We start from the raw sequence: 19,645 nt of genomic DNA, 5'->3' as shown, positions 1-19,645 counted from the left end.
GGTTGATTGCAAAAACAGGGTTAATTATTTTATTATTTCATTATTTTATTTTATTTTATTTTAGTTGCTGGCAGGTAGTATATTCTAGCAAGACACTATAGCAAAATGTTATTAATTTTAAGTTTGGCTATCAAAATCTTTCATCCTATTGTATCACTTGATTTGATAGTAACACAAATTCCAAACACATTTATAGGTAAATTTTTCTTGTACATTTGAACCAAATTCATCTGCCTGCATATTAAACACAGGAATAGAGCTGAAATACTTTAGTCTGTCACCCCAGAGTTGCCAAGGTTTCCATCATTCAGCTATTTTCTGAATGAATTCTTTCAAGATATTTTGAATTATTAATTAAGATCTTTCTGTTCTCCCAGCTTCTGTCCCACTAGTGTTAATTTGATATGATTCTTTATAGTCTCTCCCTTGGTCCTAATCTAAAATACCTTTCATGTTGTGGCACCAATAAACACATCTCTATAGCTCAAAATGAACTAGAAAGTTCTCTTAAGTCCTCTTACTCTTTTGACAAAAACAGGTATTTCCAGTTTCACCTTTCACTTGAAATGGTGCTGATAAAATTTAAAAATAATCCAAACCAATACAAAACATAAATAACATGGGAATGAGGAGTGTGAGGAAGAAAAATAAAACCAATAGTTTGAGTGCTATTCTAAGGTTAACATCAAAACTAAGGAAGATAAGAATATGAGGGATAAAATTATCTGTGACTCCAGCCAAGCTCTTCTGTTCCATACATCCTGTGAAACAAAATTCAGTTGAGGTCATTGGGCCAGTTTGTATAGCTGGGATTCACATGATACAAATACCTAAACACAAGCTGGACAGAGAATGGAATGAGAGCAGCTCTGAGGAGATCTTGGGTGTGTTGTTTGATAAGAAGCTCAACATGACTCAACAATGCACACTTTGCAGCCCAGAAAGCCAACTGTGTCCTGGAACTGTGTCCTGGACTGCACCAAAAGCAGTGTGGGCAGATGATCACAGGAAATGATTCCGCCCCTTTATTCCACTCTGGTGACCCCACAGGAGTGCTGCATCCAGCTCTAGGGTCCTCAGCACAAGAAAGACATTGGCCTGCTAGAGTGAGTCCAGAGGAGGCCATGAAGATGATCAGAGGGCTGGAGCACCTCTCCTGCAAAGACACACTAAAACAGATAAGGTTGTTCAGCCTGGAGAAGAGAAAGCTTCAGAGGCCTTTTGTGGCCTTTTATGGCCTTCCAGTACCTGAAGGGAGCCTACAAGAAAGGTGGGGAGGGACTTCTTACTGGATTATGAAGTGACAGGACAAGAGTGAATGGCTATAAACTGAAAGGGAAGGTTTAGATTAGATATTAGGAAGAAATTCTTTATTGTGAGGGTGGTGAGGTGCTGGAACAGGTTGCCCAGAGGAGCTATGGATGCCCAATCCCTGGAAGTGTTCAAGACCAGGCGGGATGGGACATGGAGCACCTTGGTCTAGTGGAAGGTGTCCCTGCTCATGGCAGAGGGGTAGGAATGAGATGATCATACAAGTCCCTCCAAGCTATCGTTCTATGATTTAGACAACAATGAAAGTGTGAGTATTGTTGCCATTCTGTTAATATTCACTATTCCTTTTTTTTTCCCTTGCCTCTATGAAGTTATCTAATAAAATTAAGACTAGGTACAAGGGTTTGCTTTATTTGCTTTATTATTTGCTTTCACAAAACATTTAAATTACTTTAAACATTTGTTTTTCTTTTAATTCCTTGGCTTTCTAATACTTGCTTTAAGGATTAGTTTAACATTCCTGTAATTTTTTATATTTTTAGTTACCACTAACCCTACCACGTTCCTTAAATTTTTTCTTATCAATGAGGGTATAATAGGTTGACATGTAAAAATAAAAGTTTTATGTAATATTTATACAAATATTTAGTCATATTTGTCTGTTTTTCAGTGATTTTGGTGGCATCAGAAAAGCAGGAAAACAGTGGTAGCAATTTGGCTGGATACTATCTATCATAAGAAATTCAATAAAATGCCATTTTAAAATAAACCATTTTGACCATTAAGTCTAACATACAGACAGAAAACAGTCAAACACAGAAAAAATTATCCATCAAAAGAGCCATTATGATGGCCTCATCCTCACACAGAAAAGACATAAATACTTTCACTCTCCAGCTTTTGAGATTTTAAAATTTGTGACTGCTATATTTTAAGCTCATCCATTTTCTCCTCCAGCATAGATAGATTCATCAATAACTTTGACTAATTTGTACCATTTTCTCTTCATTATTTTGTTAAAAAATGGTACTAATAAGATATTTTATTTCCATATTACTTGCATGAAGCTGTGCCGTGAAAATATATTTAATCTAGATGTATTAAAATTGTGACTTGAAATACTCAAAGAATCACATGCAACTTTTGTTTTCCCCCTAAATTACTCTCGGTGCCTTAGTATCCATTTGTTATTTACTTTCAAGACATAATCACGAGGCAGCAATCACTATGAATCCTTGTTTAATTTCACTTGCAAATTCTTTGTAGTTTGACACAGAAAGAGAAACACGTTTCTTTTTCTTGAAGTCATCAATGGATTTCAATAGCTAGGCTATAGTATGCATTAGTCAGTAATGTGTAATCCATTAAGTTATTATCATTATTTTAAAATGAGTTTTAGACAAATACTAAAGCAGTTTAAAAAGCTAAAAAAAGTCAAAAGGTTTTACCAGGCTGTTTAACTTCTTGGAGTTAATTCTAAATTGCTAGACTTTGTGAAAAAAATGCATATAAGTAGCCATTTCTGATGTAATAATTTTATTTTATTCACTTATTTATTTGAGGTTGTCCACTTAGAAGATACCCTCTGCTGTTAACTCTTTTATAAACTTTTAAAAAGTACTAAATGTGCATAGGTTGAGCATTCTGACATTCCCCTTATACATTATGCAAGCTCTGGGAAAAGAAATATAGAAGGTGCTAATAAATCAGAAAACAAACATTGAGAAGGTCACAAAAGAACATTTTACAATTGTGATTGCTAGAATATATGAGGCATTTAAATTTGAATTCTACATTCATATGACAATGCCTGTAATGAGAACAGAAAATACTATGAGCCTAATCTATTCTCCTGACAATTTAAATATTACTGTTACCCAGTTGTTATCTTGTACTTCTTCTCCAATTCCATAAATAGGGAAGGTCATAAAGATAGTGAAAATGCATTACAGAATTTAAACTTCTGACGTTTTCCTAAATTGGCAGAGTAAGAGAACATGTGGGTAACATGATATGGCTTTCTTTGAAGGAAAGAATTTGGAGTAATAGTTAACCCCTCCATTATTTTTGTGAAGTTTTGGCTTCTCTGATCATTTTAGATCATGTTACCAAAACATGTAGTTCATTTAGCATTTTACAATTAATATATAAAAAACCCAATAACTTTTCTCTGATGGTTCTCTTTATATGCTGAGGCCAGAAATCTAAGAGTTAATTTGTTGCTGTTTTAATGAAGGACACATCTTGCTTACCCAGGTTTTAAAGTATTTTAAACCTAGAGTTTAAGCTTATAAATCTTCATTGAACTGGGATTAGATCCCCATATCAATACTCAGCAAATCGGTCCTCTCAACTAATATGTTGCTTTTCTTCTGAGACAATTTTGTTAATTGAGTTTCATATATTTGAATATCTATAAACTTGGAGGAATTTCTAAGTGATATCCATTAGCAACATCATGGATTTGTGCATTAACACAATGAAACTAAATAAAGCTAAATATAATCTAATAAAAATTACAGTCCCTACATATCATACAAGTTCAGCAACAATCATCTCTCCAGGGTCTGATCTTGTCCATCACCACTTACATCTCAATAGGTGCAGTCTGTTTCTGAACAGGGTTGTTATGTGTTTACAAACAATGAGATATTTATGCAGAGAGCAGTCATTGCTATCCAGCTATTTGCAAGACAGGGTCTGACCTGCAGAAGTTGCTGTGTTCTGATCACTGTTATTGTGGAGATATATAATTTTGAGACAAATATAAATGAACTATAGGGCTGTATCTAGTCAATAAGACTTTTTGTTCCTGTCTAAGCCAAGCTACTTATACCTCACTGAGAAGCTTAACACACTATCAAAATCTTCTTTATAATGACATTTTAACTACAGGTCTACTCTGAAACATTTACATGGCTCAGTTTTCTTTTACCAAAGTTCTCATCTAGTCTGAACTGGGATTGTTCTACATATTTTCTTGGATTTTTCTCTTATGTTTTCCTGATTTTTTTTTTATTGTGGTGACTGTTTTAAAAGCACTTACCAATTTTATTTCTAAATTTATCAGGGTGAGTGAACAGCACATTTGTAAGAGGAGCTACTCTGCAGCAGAAGGATGAATTTCCTCATTAATATTGTGATGGTATTAGTTGTCTGCATGCACTCATTGTCCAAATCCAAATTTCTGAGGAAGTGGAAGACAACATGGATCACCATAACTGTAATATTAGTACCAATTAATTAATTCCAAGGATACCTAAACCCAAGTCTCCAATATATTTGACATGTGAGGGATTTTTGTTATCTGGAATACTAGTTAGAGCTGGAACTACTTCTAAACTACGTGTTTCATTCTCTTCGCACTTGGATTCCAGTCCCACAAAAATTTACACAAAAGAAAAAAGTTTAAGTGCATTATTATACAGCTTCCCTTATACCATCTAGTTTTCAGTGTCAGAACTATAAAGTATAATTTCGCTATTTAAAAAACAATACAAAAAAACCCCCACTCTAAAAGGCTTTCACCATTTCTTTAGCATTTACTACCTTCAGTATTTTTTTTCATATTAATTTCAGAGAGTGAAGTTTGTTCTTTATATATACTAAAGTTTAGGGTTTGTTTTGTTTTTTTTTTTTGAAAATGCAGACTTTTGTAGACAAATGTCTTTGCACTTTCGAGATGGTTGGTCTTATTTTCACACAATTCGAAATTTGATTTTGTACATAAAATTCCCTTTGGGATAAAGCTAACCAAAGCAGTATCAGTTATGTAACAGAATTTTAGTGCACAATACAATTGCTTAGTGTAAATGTATTCTAAGCTATTATTTGAGGACAGCTTAAAGTCTGTGTTTCATTGCCCATAGGGCATGGATAGAGTAAAATCCAATCAAAGACCTGGGAAACTGTTCAGAAGACCTGAGTGATAGAGATTGGATTCACAGTAAACCCATCTTTGACATAAATTTCTAGGTTGGATTCCAATTAGAGTGACTTTGCAATCCCCTTTGCAAAATTTTTCCTTTGATTTCTTTTTTTTGTTCCTTTGCAAATGTAATTGTTTGTAGAAGAAGTTTCATGTGACTGATAACTATCAAATTGTCCCTGCTAACAATAATACAGCTTTGAAAAATTTTAGATGTTGGACCCTCATGTCAAGATGCCATAATGAATTGGAACACTAAGCTTATATTATTTTATTTATTTTTTACTAAAAGGCTAAATTTTTTCCTGTCCCATCTGTAAACCACAGCATCAAGACATTGCTTTTAAGATCTGAAAGGTAAAAAACAAAATACTGATATATTTCTTAAAAAGTTCCTGAAATATTAATATTTCATTTTCCTATAAAATCTGCATCACTTACAGGCACACAGTAAGTGATTGGGATCAAGAGTTTTATGGGTATTCATTTGGGCTGACATCAGGAGTTTGACTAAGCAGCATTACTTGTGGGTAATATGGTTATTTAACATTCATTTCAATAAAATCCTCCATGCGATATATATGACTCCCATAGGAAACCTAGAGAACAGAACATAGATATTAGCATTGTAATTTCTTTGATATGGCAGTGTGAGTTATTTGGTCACCCAGATAAGTTTTTTGAATTATCTGTCACTCTTCTGTCTTTGTCTCATGCCATTATAAGACATGTTGGTAGGTCTGCTAGGCAATTGCACGCTGAAAGTTTAGGCTAATGTTTTCAAAATGCAGTACTTTGTCCAGTAATAAGAGATTCATCAACCAGCATATTTATAACACTTTGTTACTACTTCTTTAATGGACTACAAGCAGAACAAGAAATAATACAAAAGATGATATAAAAGTGACTCTTGCTTTTGTGATTTTTTTTTTTTAATTCAATTATTGAAAGAAAAATGAAGTTGCAGGTATGCTCAATGCATTTCTTTTTCCTGCAAAGTTCTCTCAAGCTCTTCTATTTTCTTATAGAATTGAACAGAGGATAATCAGCCTTCTTCTTAACTACAGATTTCATGTACTGAAACACTAAAGAAGTGCAAAGTCTTAAGTACATAATTTCCCATGAGAGATTCATGTAGGAGGGTTTCCTGGTTACTTATACCATCTAGCTGCCTGCCATTACAATTTATACCTTGTTTCATATTTGATCATAAGCTCTCAGGAAGAAAATGTATTTTCAAAATATATGCATATGATACGAAGCAAAGCAATCTGTGGGCATGATGAAACACTGGATTTCATTAAAAATTTCCACAGATAGTTAACTTTTTAAAAATTAGATTTCCTAACATAATATAAAGTGACAGAGCTAAACAAAAAAGCAAACACAACTATTAATTGAAATAGGTATATTTTTCTATTGTATTAAAGAATACACTTGTTTTAGAAGCAAAACTATTTGGAGTCTTTTTATGCTACTTATATATACATTGCATATGCTTAGGATAAAGCACAGGTTTGTTTAAATGCTTTTCTATCAGGTAACTTATTAAGCTTCCCTATGGCCTACAAACAGACTGATGTTTATAGTTTCAATAGTCCCATCACTGTCAGAATGTAAGATAGATCAGAAAATCCCTTCCTTGTGGTATAGTTATAGGAAAAAAATACAGGACAAAAAGGAATTGTATCATTTTTACAGATGTAAGAATGTATGTTTTGCAGTCCTTGTCAGTATGACTCTTCTTTCTTTTCCCTTTCTAGATACAGAAGTCTATCTTTCTTTTTATTTCCCTTTTTTCCTTTTGTACAATCAGTTACTTTTCAGAGCACAAAAATCATAAAAAAATAATGAAGTGGTACCTCAAAGAATGTCATTTTGATGCGCTGCGAGGAGAACAGATTGTTCATTAGCTTCATATTCAATACTATTCTTCCTTTTCTTTCAAAGTGTACCCATGATGCTCATAGCAATCAGTGCTGCAATGAACTTCATTCTCCTGCTTCCATGTTGAGACAGGCTCTGCATAGAAAGATGTGTACTTTCCTTTTTATCTCTTGTGTAGACCTCCTACACTATTTAAATTATTTGAAAGAATAGTTGATGCTTATTACACAATGTGATAATAGCATTAGTTGCAGTTTTAGGTGATGACTAAATAAATTTTTGCCGAATAAATATTGTTGCATAAGAAGAGGGTATTGGGCAGAAGGCAAAAGCTATTTATAGTCACCTTGAACCTCATTTTCAAATACATTTTTATATATTTTTTTTCAGTACCAAATGCCTTTACAATTAAGAGGTTCATTATCTTCACTAAATCCTGGATCCAGTAATAATCAAGTTTTTTTTTTAATGAGATACATATTTGACCATTTTTCCTTCAGCAGATATCATTGGTTAAATGAGTTGTTCTAACTGGATGTATGAGCTTGTTGCCATCTCTTGCTTATGCGATTCTTCCCTCATGACCAAAATCTTTTCCAGAGAAGACACTGTAAAATTGATATTCAGTAACTCTTGGTTCCTAACATCTTCCAAATGTCGCCAATCTGATGCAGCCCACAAAGAGCACCGAGTTTGGAATTCTGGATACACATAATGAAAGAGAGTTTCAAAACAGTGCTAGGAAAAATACATCTCTTCACTGTGAAATTTCTAAAGGTAGATTTTTAGGACAGCAGTAGTGCTGTTATAATCAGACTGAATCAGAAAGGAAGATTCTCTGAAGACATAATTTCATTTTCTGTATGAAATCTATGAAGTGTTTGCAGATTTGACTGAGTTTAAAGTGAGATATTTTGAACACTTGAAAACTGTTATCTAAAGTTCACTCCCATTAAGCTTAAACAGAAAAAACATTTAGCATTTCTTGTAGGCAGTGAGCCGACAGATCCACTCAGTTCATCTGTCTCTAACAGTCCTTGTTCAGCTGTAACAATAGTGAGATGAAAAAGGAAAAAAAGAACAAATTCTTCCTCTGCTACCTAACCATTGGAAGACAGCCCTGACAATCATGGAAATTTTATTTAGTTGCAAGTTTGCTGCAGTATTATAGACATTACCTAAATAACCAAGATTTTTCCCTGTTTTATCACCTTAGAAAGAGTCTGAGTGACCAAAGGTGTCCTTTCAAAATTTATAATGTCCTAAGTATTTGAGAGAAAAAGTAAAATGCCAGTAGTGGTAATGTCAAATCCCTGTTCTCAGAGTTGTAAAGCAGTAAGATGTACTGTACTGAATTAGTTCTTTAAAGCATCTTTGTATTCCTGTGCATTAAGATCACCTTTACCAGAGTCTGGTTGCTGGTTATGGTAATATGGAAGTAAGGAACAGCAGAACAGGAAACCTGCATGTCCCTTGGGATAGGAAATTCATCTCACTGAATATACATACCTACATCAGAGCTGCTTCTGCTAGGATATTTTTCTGAAAAATGAAGAAAGTAAAGTACTTTAAAAGCTTCATTCATCCTACCCTGACATACTTGTCTAAAACAGGTCAGATTAATACCTGGTAGGTGTCTGTTGAGCGTAAACACAAAGGAGAAACTGATGTAGGCTTCTCTATTTAGACACTGAGGATATTCCTCAAAAAAAGAAACAAAGAAACTAAAAAGACCATGAAGCAGGTTAATTTGAGATAATGGTATATTTTACTCTCATATTGCTAGCATGAGTCCTGCTTTACTATATCCTAATTTGATCCCTCAACATACATTTTTTCCAGCAGGTATGATCTTGATCTTTTGAGGGGGCTTTCCCCAGAAGTCTCAGGTTTGATTTTGGTTATGTTATGCTATGTCTGTTTCGATTCTGTTTATAAATCACTTTATGTTTGCTAGTTCTCCATTCCCCATTCATTGTTTCTCCTTTGTTAGTGAGTGAACTGCAGCTCTACTAAATGCTAATAGCTGTGTATTTCTCTTTTCTTTCTTTCCCTCAGTGAGTACTGCAAACAAATGTAACACATTCTGCCAGTGGCATTGGGGAGGACAGGAGCTGAACAAGATCCCGTGAAGTATTCTCTTTGGAACAGATTGGAGCTCTGAAATTGATATATTTTATGAAGCAATAACACTGAAAAGAATTCCCTCCACAACTAAGCTCAGGCTCCTTTTAAGTCTGAAAAAGTGGTGCTTTTTTTTCCTATGAAATGTTATATTTCTGTATCAAAACATTCTCTTGAGAAAAGAACATGTGCAGGGTAACAAGGATCTATGAAGCACAGTGAGATTTTCACTGCAAAACAAAACCTCATTTCAATTTCTTGAGGAAATAGAGTGAAAAGAACATCAGCCTTTTGTCACCATTGCAATTTCAGGAAAAGAGTTTACAAGAAATTCACAAAAGGTTAATTACCTGATATAAATCAGCAACACCATATGAATGTGTGCAATCCATATATGATCTGGAAATCTTAAATAGTGATGAACCACAGTTTTATCGATTTTAAGTAATAAAATGTTAATGGTGTTCAAATTATATCACAATAATATATGTATTAGTTTGACAGTCATTTGTGACTAGAAGCTAAACAAAGGTATTTCCATCTGCATAAAACAACCAGGATGTAGGGATTAGAAAGATCTTTTACTAGCTATGAATGGTCGAGACCCACAGAGCAGGCTTTTATTCATTGGAAAAAGGACTGAAAGTAAACATAATGATCTGATATGAATTATTAAATTCTTTCTTTGAGTTCAAGCTTTGTGTGCTGCAGCAGAGTTTTCTAAGTAACAGATTTCAACACATTGGACAATGGGGGATATGGAGATTTGTGTTTGATTTTCTTTTGAGGGGAATTTTTTTTTTATCAGTTTGAGAATTCCTGTTTCAAGATAGGTAATGGTACAACAGGCAGGACAGGTTCTCTCCTTCCATGTACTCTTACCTCTCTTTATGAGCCCCAAGCCTACAGAAAAGGCAAATAAGACTACAGTTTAATTTTAATTTCAATTTCAAAATACCTCTTAATAGAGATAAAATAATGTGTGTAATAATTGTAAGAGGGAATTTTGAATAATAAATGTTAGTACTTTTAAAGAGCACAAAAACTGAAATTATATTGTTCCAACATGAAAATGAGATTAATGCAAACAGATATGAATGCTGTAAATATCTCTAAAATGTTTCTGTGCTCCTAAGATTTCAGTAATTTGTTTCATTAGCAGCACAGCAAGGAGAAGCAGATGACTTTCAGTTTTGCATTGTTTGCTACCTGTCACCCTTTCCTCATAGCCAGGGTAACACTAATTCTCCCTTCTTCTCTCTGCTGTCACTAGAAATTCTCTCCACCAAAGAAAAGACAACAAATGGTACAATTTGGTGAGAGTTATGTGCATTTGTCTGGCCATGAAAAGAAGCTGTCCTTTTGACACAGCCAGGAAAAAATACTCATGAATTGCATTTTCTCTGGTTTCTTCCTCAGTGACGGCACACATCTGAGACTCTTCTCCAAGATGCCACAAATTTTCAATAAGGTTATAGGGACTCAATTGCCTTTGAAACATCATTACAGCTTATAAATACACTTTGATCTATCTATGGTCTATCACAAGGGGGATCCATAAACAAAATAGATAGATACACAGTGATGTTAAATGTGCCCACTGTTTCTACGCATTTTGCTGAAATTTCATTTTAATTTTAAAATTAATACATAAGCATCTATAAGTGAAATTTGTAAATAAACTGTCTTTTTAACTTAGGGTGGCGTCATTAGTCTGCCAGGAAACAATAATTTATTATGCAGATCAGTTCTGACTGAAGTCAAACCATTTGACAATATTGCCAGTGATGCAACAGATTCCTTGGCAAAGCTTCTTAAACTAACGTCAGAAAGGTTTTCAAGCTTGTGTTGATTTTGGCGTTCTCCTCCACTGTGCTCTTTTGGCATGAGAGACTTGCAGGACTGATCTTAGGTCCCCACGCTAGAGTTTGCCACTGCTGAAGCAGTACATTGCACAACAATGAAATGCTGTTTCCATTCCCTTTCTTGGATTTGTTCCTTCTTTTTTTCATTTTTGCTTTTCTTCTTTTTCTTTCAAATTGTAGACCATTGGCATTGTCTATACAAATTGTTATTACACCTTCCCTGAAGCATCTTATGTTCTGTATTAATTCAGATATTGACGTTGGAGATGGTCCATTTCCTATGTTCTGATTCTTTTCTTGATGAACCAACAGGACTGAATAGTTCATTCTCACAGCAGAAAAAGAGGTTAAAAAAAAAAGTTCTCACCTAACAACTGCTCTTCGACATGGAAAGAATGCTAAAAGACAAGAGATTACACTGGTACATCCCAAAGGATTACTCTAGAGAAAAGAACCTTATTAATGTAACAACAGAAGAGGTCACATTCATTCTAGCAGACCAAATACAGTGATTGAGATACCCTTGCTGTACTGGTTTTTAGCCTAAAAGTAGTACTGTTTACTTAAGAGAATAGGTTAGTGTTTGCATTCTCATTTAGAAAAAAAAGTCAAAACAACACTTGCGTTGTTCAGCCTGGAGAAGACTGAGGGGAGACCTCACTGCAGTTACAGCTTCCTCATGAGGGGAAGAGGAGGCGCAGACACTGATCTCCTCTCTGGTGCCCAGTTACTAGACCCAAGGGAATGGCCGGAAGTTGTGTCAGTGGAGATTTAAGTTGGGTATTAGAAAAAGGTTCCTAGAGGGTGGCTGGACACTTGAACAGGCTCCCCAGGAAAGTGGTCACAGCAACAAGCCTGACAGAGTTCAAGAAGCATTTGGAAAATGCTCTTAGGAACACAGTGTGTTTTTTTGGGGCTGTCCTGTGCAAGGCCGGGAGTTGGGCTCTGACGTTCTTTGTGGGTCCCTTTCAGCTCCGGATATTCTATGATTCTATGAAACATCTGATTTTCTGAGCAAGCAATGGCACACGCACACACAACACACACACACACACACACACACACAGTTGAAATCACAGTTTCATTCCATCAAACTGAGTTTTTTATTATCATTAGCATAATTCAACATGAAAACGTACTGACTGAATTATCTGGAAAAACCTGAGCACTTGAAACCATCTTGCTATTGTTTTGAGAAAACCATATTCCTTACAGCATTGATACCAATGAACAATGACTACCAATACCTATCAAAAAATAAAGTGTGACAGAGATCTGCATGCTAGCTAAAAAGGGGCCCGGAGGTCTAGCCATGGTCCCGTCCATGCTACGGCAGTCCCACACCCACAAGTAAAGCAGCCTGATGGAGCTGAGCTCCTCACCCGAGGGAGCTTCCCTCTAAGCTGGTCGAGTAAGCGCACAGTAGCAGAGGCAAAGAAGTAAAGCGAGGGGACTCTCCGTATGCGTTCCACACACGTTTACTCCTGTGAAAAGACAGGGACTAAGAGCCAAATTGGTAGGAGGGTCCAGGGATCTTATACTGGGTACAGAATAGGCGGGGAAAGGGATCACAGCCAATGGGATAGGGGCAAGTAGATGGGGTTGACAGGAAGGGAACCAATGGGAACAACACATAGGAGGGACTTAGGGAAGGATCCAATGGGACGTCGAGGAACGAAGAACTTTCTAAAACTGATACATATTAAAGAAGGGAAATGAATATACATAACTTCATACATAAAACAGGGCAGGGAAAACATTAACCAATTGGGAGAAAACATGCAAAAGACAGAACAAGGGAATCATGGGTTCTCACCATGACTGGAAGTTACGTGCTAAACTTGGGTTGCTGACCGCCACAGCTGGTTGTCTGAGTTCTCCTCAGGAGACAGACTGGCTGGAGCCAGTTGCACCACCCCCAAAGTGCCTGGAGTAGCAGTCCTTACCTGAGAGAAATAAGTAAAATTCAAGTTGTTCATGTTAAGGATTCATTCCTAGATCCAAGAGTTCTAGCATTGTCTTGGTTAATATCTCTCATAACAAGGTTGCCTTAGGGCTAACAAAAAACCCAAAGAAAGTACTAGTGCTAATGCAGCATGGATGATCATTGTAATGCTTGAGATGGTTCACTCTCCGACCCTCTATTTGCTTCATAAGGATTCATGAAAGGAAGAAGAACAACAATCTCTTCTGGCTAAAAATAGTAGAAAAACATAACTAAATACAAGCTACTGAATACTGAGAAACCAGGGAACTATGCTGGCGAAAGTTTCCTTCTGTATCTATGAGAAGTAAAGCATGGCTGGAGTCGTCATGGGAACACTGGTTTGTGCAGCCTACCATCTTGGCATTGTTAGGCTGCTTCTCTTTCTTCAGCATAACTTTGGGGAAACTCTAACAGTGTATGATTAGGATGGAATGTGATTTCTTTTTTCATTTTCTACATTTCCATGATTTCAAAAGTATTTATCTTACAATAGAAACCATAAAAGAAGAATGTATAAACACTGAAGTTAATTTTGGCTCTAATGAATTCAAATACTTCAATTAGGCAGCACTGAAAACTTTTTATTTTGACCTTTTTACTTAGTAGTTTTTTCCTGACTATCATGCAATTTAATTAATGTCAATAAAATATAATAATATTTTGCCAGTTTTACTTCAGACCATATGAAAAACCTGTATTTTTATCCCCCACCCTCTCCTACCTCCTGCCTGTCTGGTTTTTTTCTGAATGAAACTGAACACAAAATGTATTTGATAAGAGTAGAATATCTGTATTAATCAAATCATACCATCCAATTATAATTATGGCAATATTTACTAGTTGAATTATACCTCTAATTCTTATAATTACTATTCAGTATGCATTGCACCAAATGTACAGAAGAAATATGGCATTTTTGTTTCATTATATGTGATTCAAGGTATAGGGTTTGTGATAAAACTCAGGGTAATAATTAAATGAGACAACACTGCCTGGAAAAGTTTGTAAATGAGCAGTGCAGAGATTTATGATTTCCACACACATTGCAGATCACTGAAGTAAGATAGATGAATATCCAAAATGTCATACTGTCAGCACTTGACATGTCAAGCCAGAAGAATATGTGAGTATGAAAACTGTAATGCACCTTAGGATCTAAATTATGCTTCATAAAACTGGAGAAAAAAATCCGAAAATACAATCACTTTCAACCTCTAAGCACTGTTAAATGAGACACACTCCATCTTAATGCTAGGAAAATGTTCTGTCTTATCTCTTGATATATTTACAAGCTTGAATTGGGTAATCTGAGTAGTTCCAGTGAGCATGTAAGAAAAACCCCATGGATTTGAACCCCATGTCATATCAATAATTGATCATAGAAAAAATACAAATAAGTAATTTGTACCTTAAAAAACCCCCAACCAAGCAACCAACCAACCAACTAACCAAATTTCCTCCCCAAAAACCAAAAACAAAAAACCCAAACAGACAAAAGAATCCCCCAAGAAAACCCCAAAAGACATTCACTTGTAACTTCCAGGTGAGCTGTAAAGAAACAATTTTCCCCCACCTGTTTTCTTCCCTTGTTCTGAAAGATTTAAGTGATCACACATCTTCATAATTTCTTCTGGTTTTACTCATTTAGCACTTTCTTTGTCTTTGCACACATGAAAGGCTTTGTTCTGTTCCAACAACTTACAAAATAGGAACTTAGCATGTGGAAAGGTGGATGCAAGAGCAGAAGTTACTTCATATCCCTGCCCCAGTGCCAAACAGTATTGAAGATGTAGATGGATTCTCAATATAGGCATAATGAACTTTTATCACATAACCTAATATTAAAATATTTTCCACAAACAGACCTGGACTGCATTTTTGCCTGCATCTGCTTTTACCAGCCAGTGTTTTTCACTTGTTTCAAAGCTGTTTGGCTTCTCATTTCAGCTTTTCCAGACAGCTGGAGTAGTGGGCACTTGATTTTGGCATGAGAATCTCATGAAGATCAACAACCCTAACCTGGGTTAGAGCAGTCCCAGACATGAGTACAGACTGGGAGAAGAAGACATTGAGAGAAGTCCTAAGGAGAAGGACTTGGGGGTTCTGGTGGACGAAAAGCTGGACATGAGCTGGCAACATGCACTTGCAGCCCAGAAAACCAATTGTGCCCTGGGCTGCACCAAAAGCAGCGAGGCCACCAGGGCAAGGGAGGGGATTCTGCCCCTCTGCTCTGCTCTTGTGAGATCACATCTGGAATGCTGTGTCCAGCTCTGGGATCGCCAGTAAAAGAAAGAAGTGGGACCTATTAGAGCCAGTCTAGAGGGAGGCCACAAAGATGATCAGAGGGCTCAACCACCTCTCCTATGAAAACAGGCTGAGAGTTGGGGTTGTTCAGCCTGGAGAAGGTTGGTTCCAGGGGCACCTCATTTCAATCTTTCAGTACTAAAAGTAAATAAAGAAGAGGGATAGTGACTCTACACACAGGCAGATAGCAACAGGACAAGGGCGAACAATTTTAGTTTAAAAGAGGGGTGATTTAGATTAATGTCAAGGAGAAATTATTCACTGTGAGGGTGGTAGGACACTGGAACAGGTTTCCCAGAGAAGTTGTGGGTCCCCCATTCCTGGAGTGTCCAAGGTCAGATTGGATGGAGTCCTGAACTCTACCCCAGCTGAAACCAGCACAATGGCGAAGGTAATTAAGCATGTATAATATTTGCCAGAGAGGTTTATGAAGTACCCATCCATAGAGGTATTCAAGGCCCCACTATAAAAGGGCTGAGGATTCTGGCCCTTATTTAGTACTGACCCGATTTTGTGCACAATGCTGGGTTGTGGAACAGAAACCTCCAGAGGACCCTCCCCTCTGTGTTATCGTATGGTCCTGTAAAGCGGCGAGAGAAGATGACAGAATATCTAGTCCTGTGATATTGAGGTATTGCATAATAATATTCTGAATAATATTTTTGAAGTATTATAGGCAAAATTATACAAACTTTAATGAAATGCACAGTATAGAATAATCTATATAGAAAAAATGTTTTTTAAGAACATGCAAACAGAATTTTGTAAATCAACTATTTTATCCTCTCCCATTTTAATGTTTGTGTTAACAATTCTCTGCTGGCTTATCACTGACTATTAATATTTTTGGAAAAGAAGACTGTAAGAAAATCAAATTAATTAAAACTTTAGGACAAGATTTCAAAAATGTGCAGTTAAAAAAGAGGGTAAAGAGTGGTCATAAATCCTAAAATACTGATCAGCTTACTCATTTGATAAACTTTTGCAGGACATGAAATGAAAGAATCAGAGATTTCCGTGGAAGGAAAATAAGGAGTATTTTGCAATGTAGAACTGGCTAGGTGACTTTGATATCTGTATTTCCTAACTCTAATTATCTTATCTGTACAATATAATATTCTAATGTGATTGTTACCAGTGAAATATTATTAAGGTTACGAAAATAGCTAAAGCAAGAAAACTTATGTGCAGCAACTTTATGAGATTATAATTATTTATTAATAGTAGTATTTAATTTTATTACAATTCTGCAAGGAAAAAGAGATAAAATCAAATTTATGCAATCTGGAAAAAAATCTGGTTAAGTTTCTGGTCCAAGTATATAATTTAAACAAGCAGGACAGGCACTTGAAAATCAAAAAATGTTCTTTCCAAGACACATCAAAAACCTGCCTAAAGGTATTTAAAGACACTGGACAAATTCCATTATTTGGCAAATAATCTGCCATGAGGCTGTCCAATAGAAATCTCAGCTTTTTCAGGACATCATCCTATTTGAAAATTGCATACCAGTAAATCTTATATATTTCCTTGGTATTTTTAGAAGGTCTAAACAATTTTTTTTATTAAGTATATTTTTGATATCAATCTACTCAAATGATATATATATATGCATATATTTAATGTTTCTTATAAACTATACTTTAAAAAGTGGATAATAATAAAAGATCTATATGCATGCAAATAAAGACACAAAGTCAGTTGAAAGTACCTTACTTCTCAGTTTTGAAATAACTGCATTGCTGTTTGGGCTGAGAGAAGTTAACTGAGAGCATACTGGTTAGGATAGCTTTCATAGAAAACAGATTAAAACACATGTTAAAATAACTAAAATGGATTTCAGAAGCAGAAACTGTATACCTCTGTGGGTGAAGGGCTAGACAGATGCTGAGGTAGGGTTTCTTTGAGTGACATCAGTAACAGTACCTAAAGCTTCCTTTGTGTTTTGCTTAAATTCTAAAAATTCTAGATTATTTATTATGAAAATTTATGTGAGAATTACTTGTCTCTTTAGCAGAGAAATAAAAATATACATATATACATATATGTACAGACACACGTTTACATAAGATATATGCTATTTAAAAATAAGTGTTTCTTTTAAAGAATTCACTCACCTGTCTTCATTTTGAGATGAACTGATAAAATGCAGAAAACATGTCCTTCGTTATTTGACAAAAGAAATTTGAGATAGAATTAGCATACCAAATTAGACACCATTAAGGACACACTCTTTTACAAATTGAATAGATCCAGTTTTAAAATATGCCAAAAATTTTATTAGGAACACTTACTGAATATTTCTTTTGTCAGCTAAATATATTACCTTTAGCACAGTATATTTCAAGTAATTTTGCATTTTAATAACAGACTAGTACCAGTTCAGATCATATTACATTCATACTTCTATTTGCAAAGTGCTAAGACATGCAACAATAATTTGTGTCTCTGTTCCTGTTCTGCAACTTGTCCATATACAATATGCTCCTCTAATGAAAATAAATCACTCGTGATTGGAACCCACTATTTTCTGGGCTTATCAGACTCATGTTCAAGTAATGCTCTCAATGTCTATATGGATACTTGGACGTTGTTTCTATTCCATGTACGGTTTGATTTCTAAGTGCATTATTTTTGGTAAAACAGAAGCTTGAGCTATAAATTTCTCAGGAATAGAAGAGCTTCTGCATACCTTTGCATCTCATGCATATGCATTATTTTATTTCTTCTTCCACTATTTCCAATGAGATGCAAAGGTTTTCTGTTAATCTGTACTGTTTGCAGAGCCTAGCACTTGTGCGTTCAGAGGCATTGCTTAATGTGCAAGGGAAACAGAAGCTAAGGTTCAGTCAAATTCTTACTGCTCTGCAGAGGTGGTGTCTAGGTGTCGAGGAGCTGACAGTGGGGAGAGCTGCAGGGTGGCCTCTGTGTTAAGAGATCAGCATACCCCATGCTGGACACAGCTGATTTCAGCCAGCTCCAGTGGACCCGCCACAGGGCACCTCTGAGCCTCTCCACCATCTATGGGCACCTCTGGGAAAACATGGGTAAGAAGTGGCAAAAGATGCAGTGGAGGTGGAAATGAGTGATGAAAACCAACCTGTAGATATCAATGTCAGAGAAGGAGTGGGAAGAGGTGCTACAGATGCAGGAGCAGAAGTTTCACTGGAGCTGGTGGAGACACCTTGGTGAAGCTGGTATATTTCTGCAGCCCTTGGAGAGAACCATGCCCGAGCAGATATTCACACTGCAATCTCTGGAGGATCTCGGTGAAAAGGAGCTGAAGGAGCTGGGTATTTCCTGAAGGAGCTGTGGTCAGTGAAGAGCCCATGCTGCTGCAGGGGAAGTGTGAGAATGAATTAATGGCAGAGAGGACCTATTTTTAACTGATGTAACCACCCCATTCCCCATCCCTCTCAGTGTAGCTTGAGGTGTGGGGAGAGATAGAAGAGTTGGGAATGAAGGAAAGGGATAAAGTCTGAGTGTGAGGGAAAGGCATAATTTTAATTTTTCTTTCCTTTTTTTTTTCTTACTATTCAATTAAATAAATTTTCATCAAGGGAATCCTGTTCTACCTGTGATGGTAATGGGTAAATGATCTCACTGTCTTTACCTGAGCTTCTCTTGTTTGAGGAGGGGGAGTGAGAGAGCAGCTGTGTGGGTGCATGGCAGCCAGGCAAGCTCAATGCACCACAGAAGAGGAAATGGTCGTGTGCATACATTTTGCCTATTTAAAGATTGTGAACAGTCTCTTTCAGCATGGTTATAATTGTGCACGATGAGTTTTTTATGGTTAAGCTTTTCATGCAAAAAAAAAATCACCTGTTTTGTATTCACACAGAACTTTACAAAACTGAGACCTTGTCTTGGCTGATTTTTAGCACAGCTCCACTTATCATGAATAATATTTTATCTGATAATAAAATTCTACTATTTCATCTAGTCAGTGTAAATGACCTATGTATGTGTGTGTATATATATGTCTTCAGGTGCTTGGTTGTGTGCCAGTACATTACTGAAATCAAATGGAGGTAAGAAAAGCCAACATTACTGTTAGATGGCTGTTTTTTACGGAGTTCTTGATCAAGTTACGGGTAAGGTCAATGAGAGTTTTGTTGCTCATTGAAAAGTTGTAAGAATAGGTAAAATATCTTAGTCTTCATTTGTCACAATAATGCATGTTTACACGTCTATCATTCTTTCTTAATCACAGCTGCCATGCTAAAATGACCTTACACAGCTCCTGTTTTAAATGAAGTTATCATATGCAGCATCGAA

General features: G+C 35.9%; 1 long non-coding RNA gene across 1 annotated transcript; it reads right to left on the bottom strand.

The window, feature by feature from the left end:
* Nucleotides 1-1,242: 1,242 nt before the first annotated feature.
* LOC121669420 lies at nt 1,243-18,673 on the bottom strand. The gene is made up of 5 exons (XR_006017757.1): nt 18,468-18,673; nt 17,485-17,529; nt 15,873-15,947; nt 12,893-13,022; nt 1,243-12,560 (listed from the first exon to the last, which is right to left on the bottom strand). It is a non-coding gene; the product is annotated as an uncharacterized LOC121669420 (long non-coding RNA).
* Between the last annotated feature and the right edge of the window lie 972 nt (nt 18,674-19,645).

The sequence above is a fragment of the Corvus kubaryi genome, unplaced genomic scaffold (assembly GCF_017639235.1).
Source record: "Corvus kubaryi isolate FWS band 111438036 unplaced genomic scaffold, C.kubaryi_AGA036_p1.0 133, whole genome shotgun sequence".
NCBI classification, from domain to species: Eukaryota; Metazoa; Chordata; class Aves; order Passeriformes; family Corvidae; genus Corvus; species Corvus kubaryi.
This window is presented reverse-complemented; position numbering and strand designations above follow the sequence as displayed.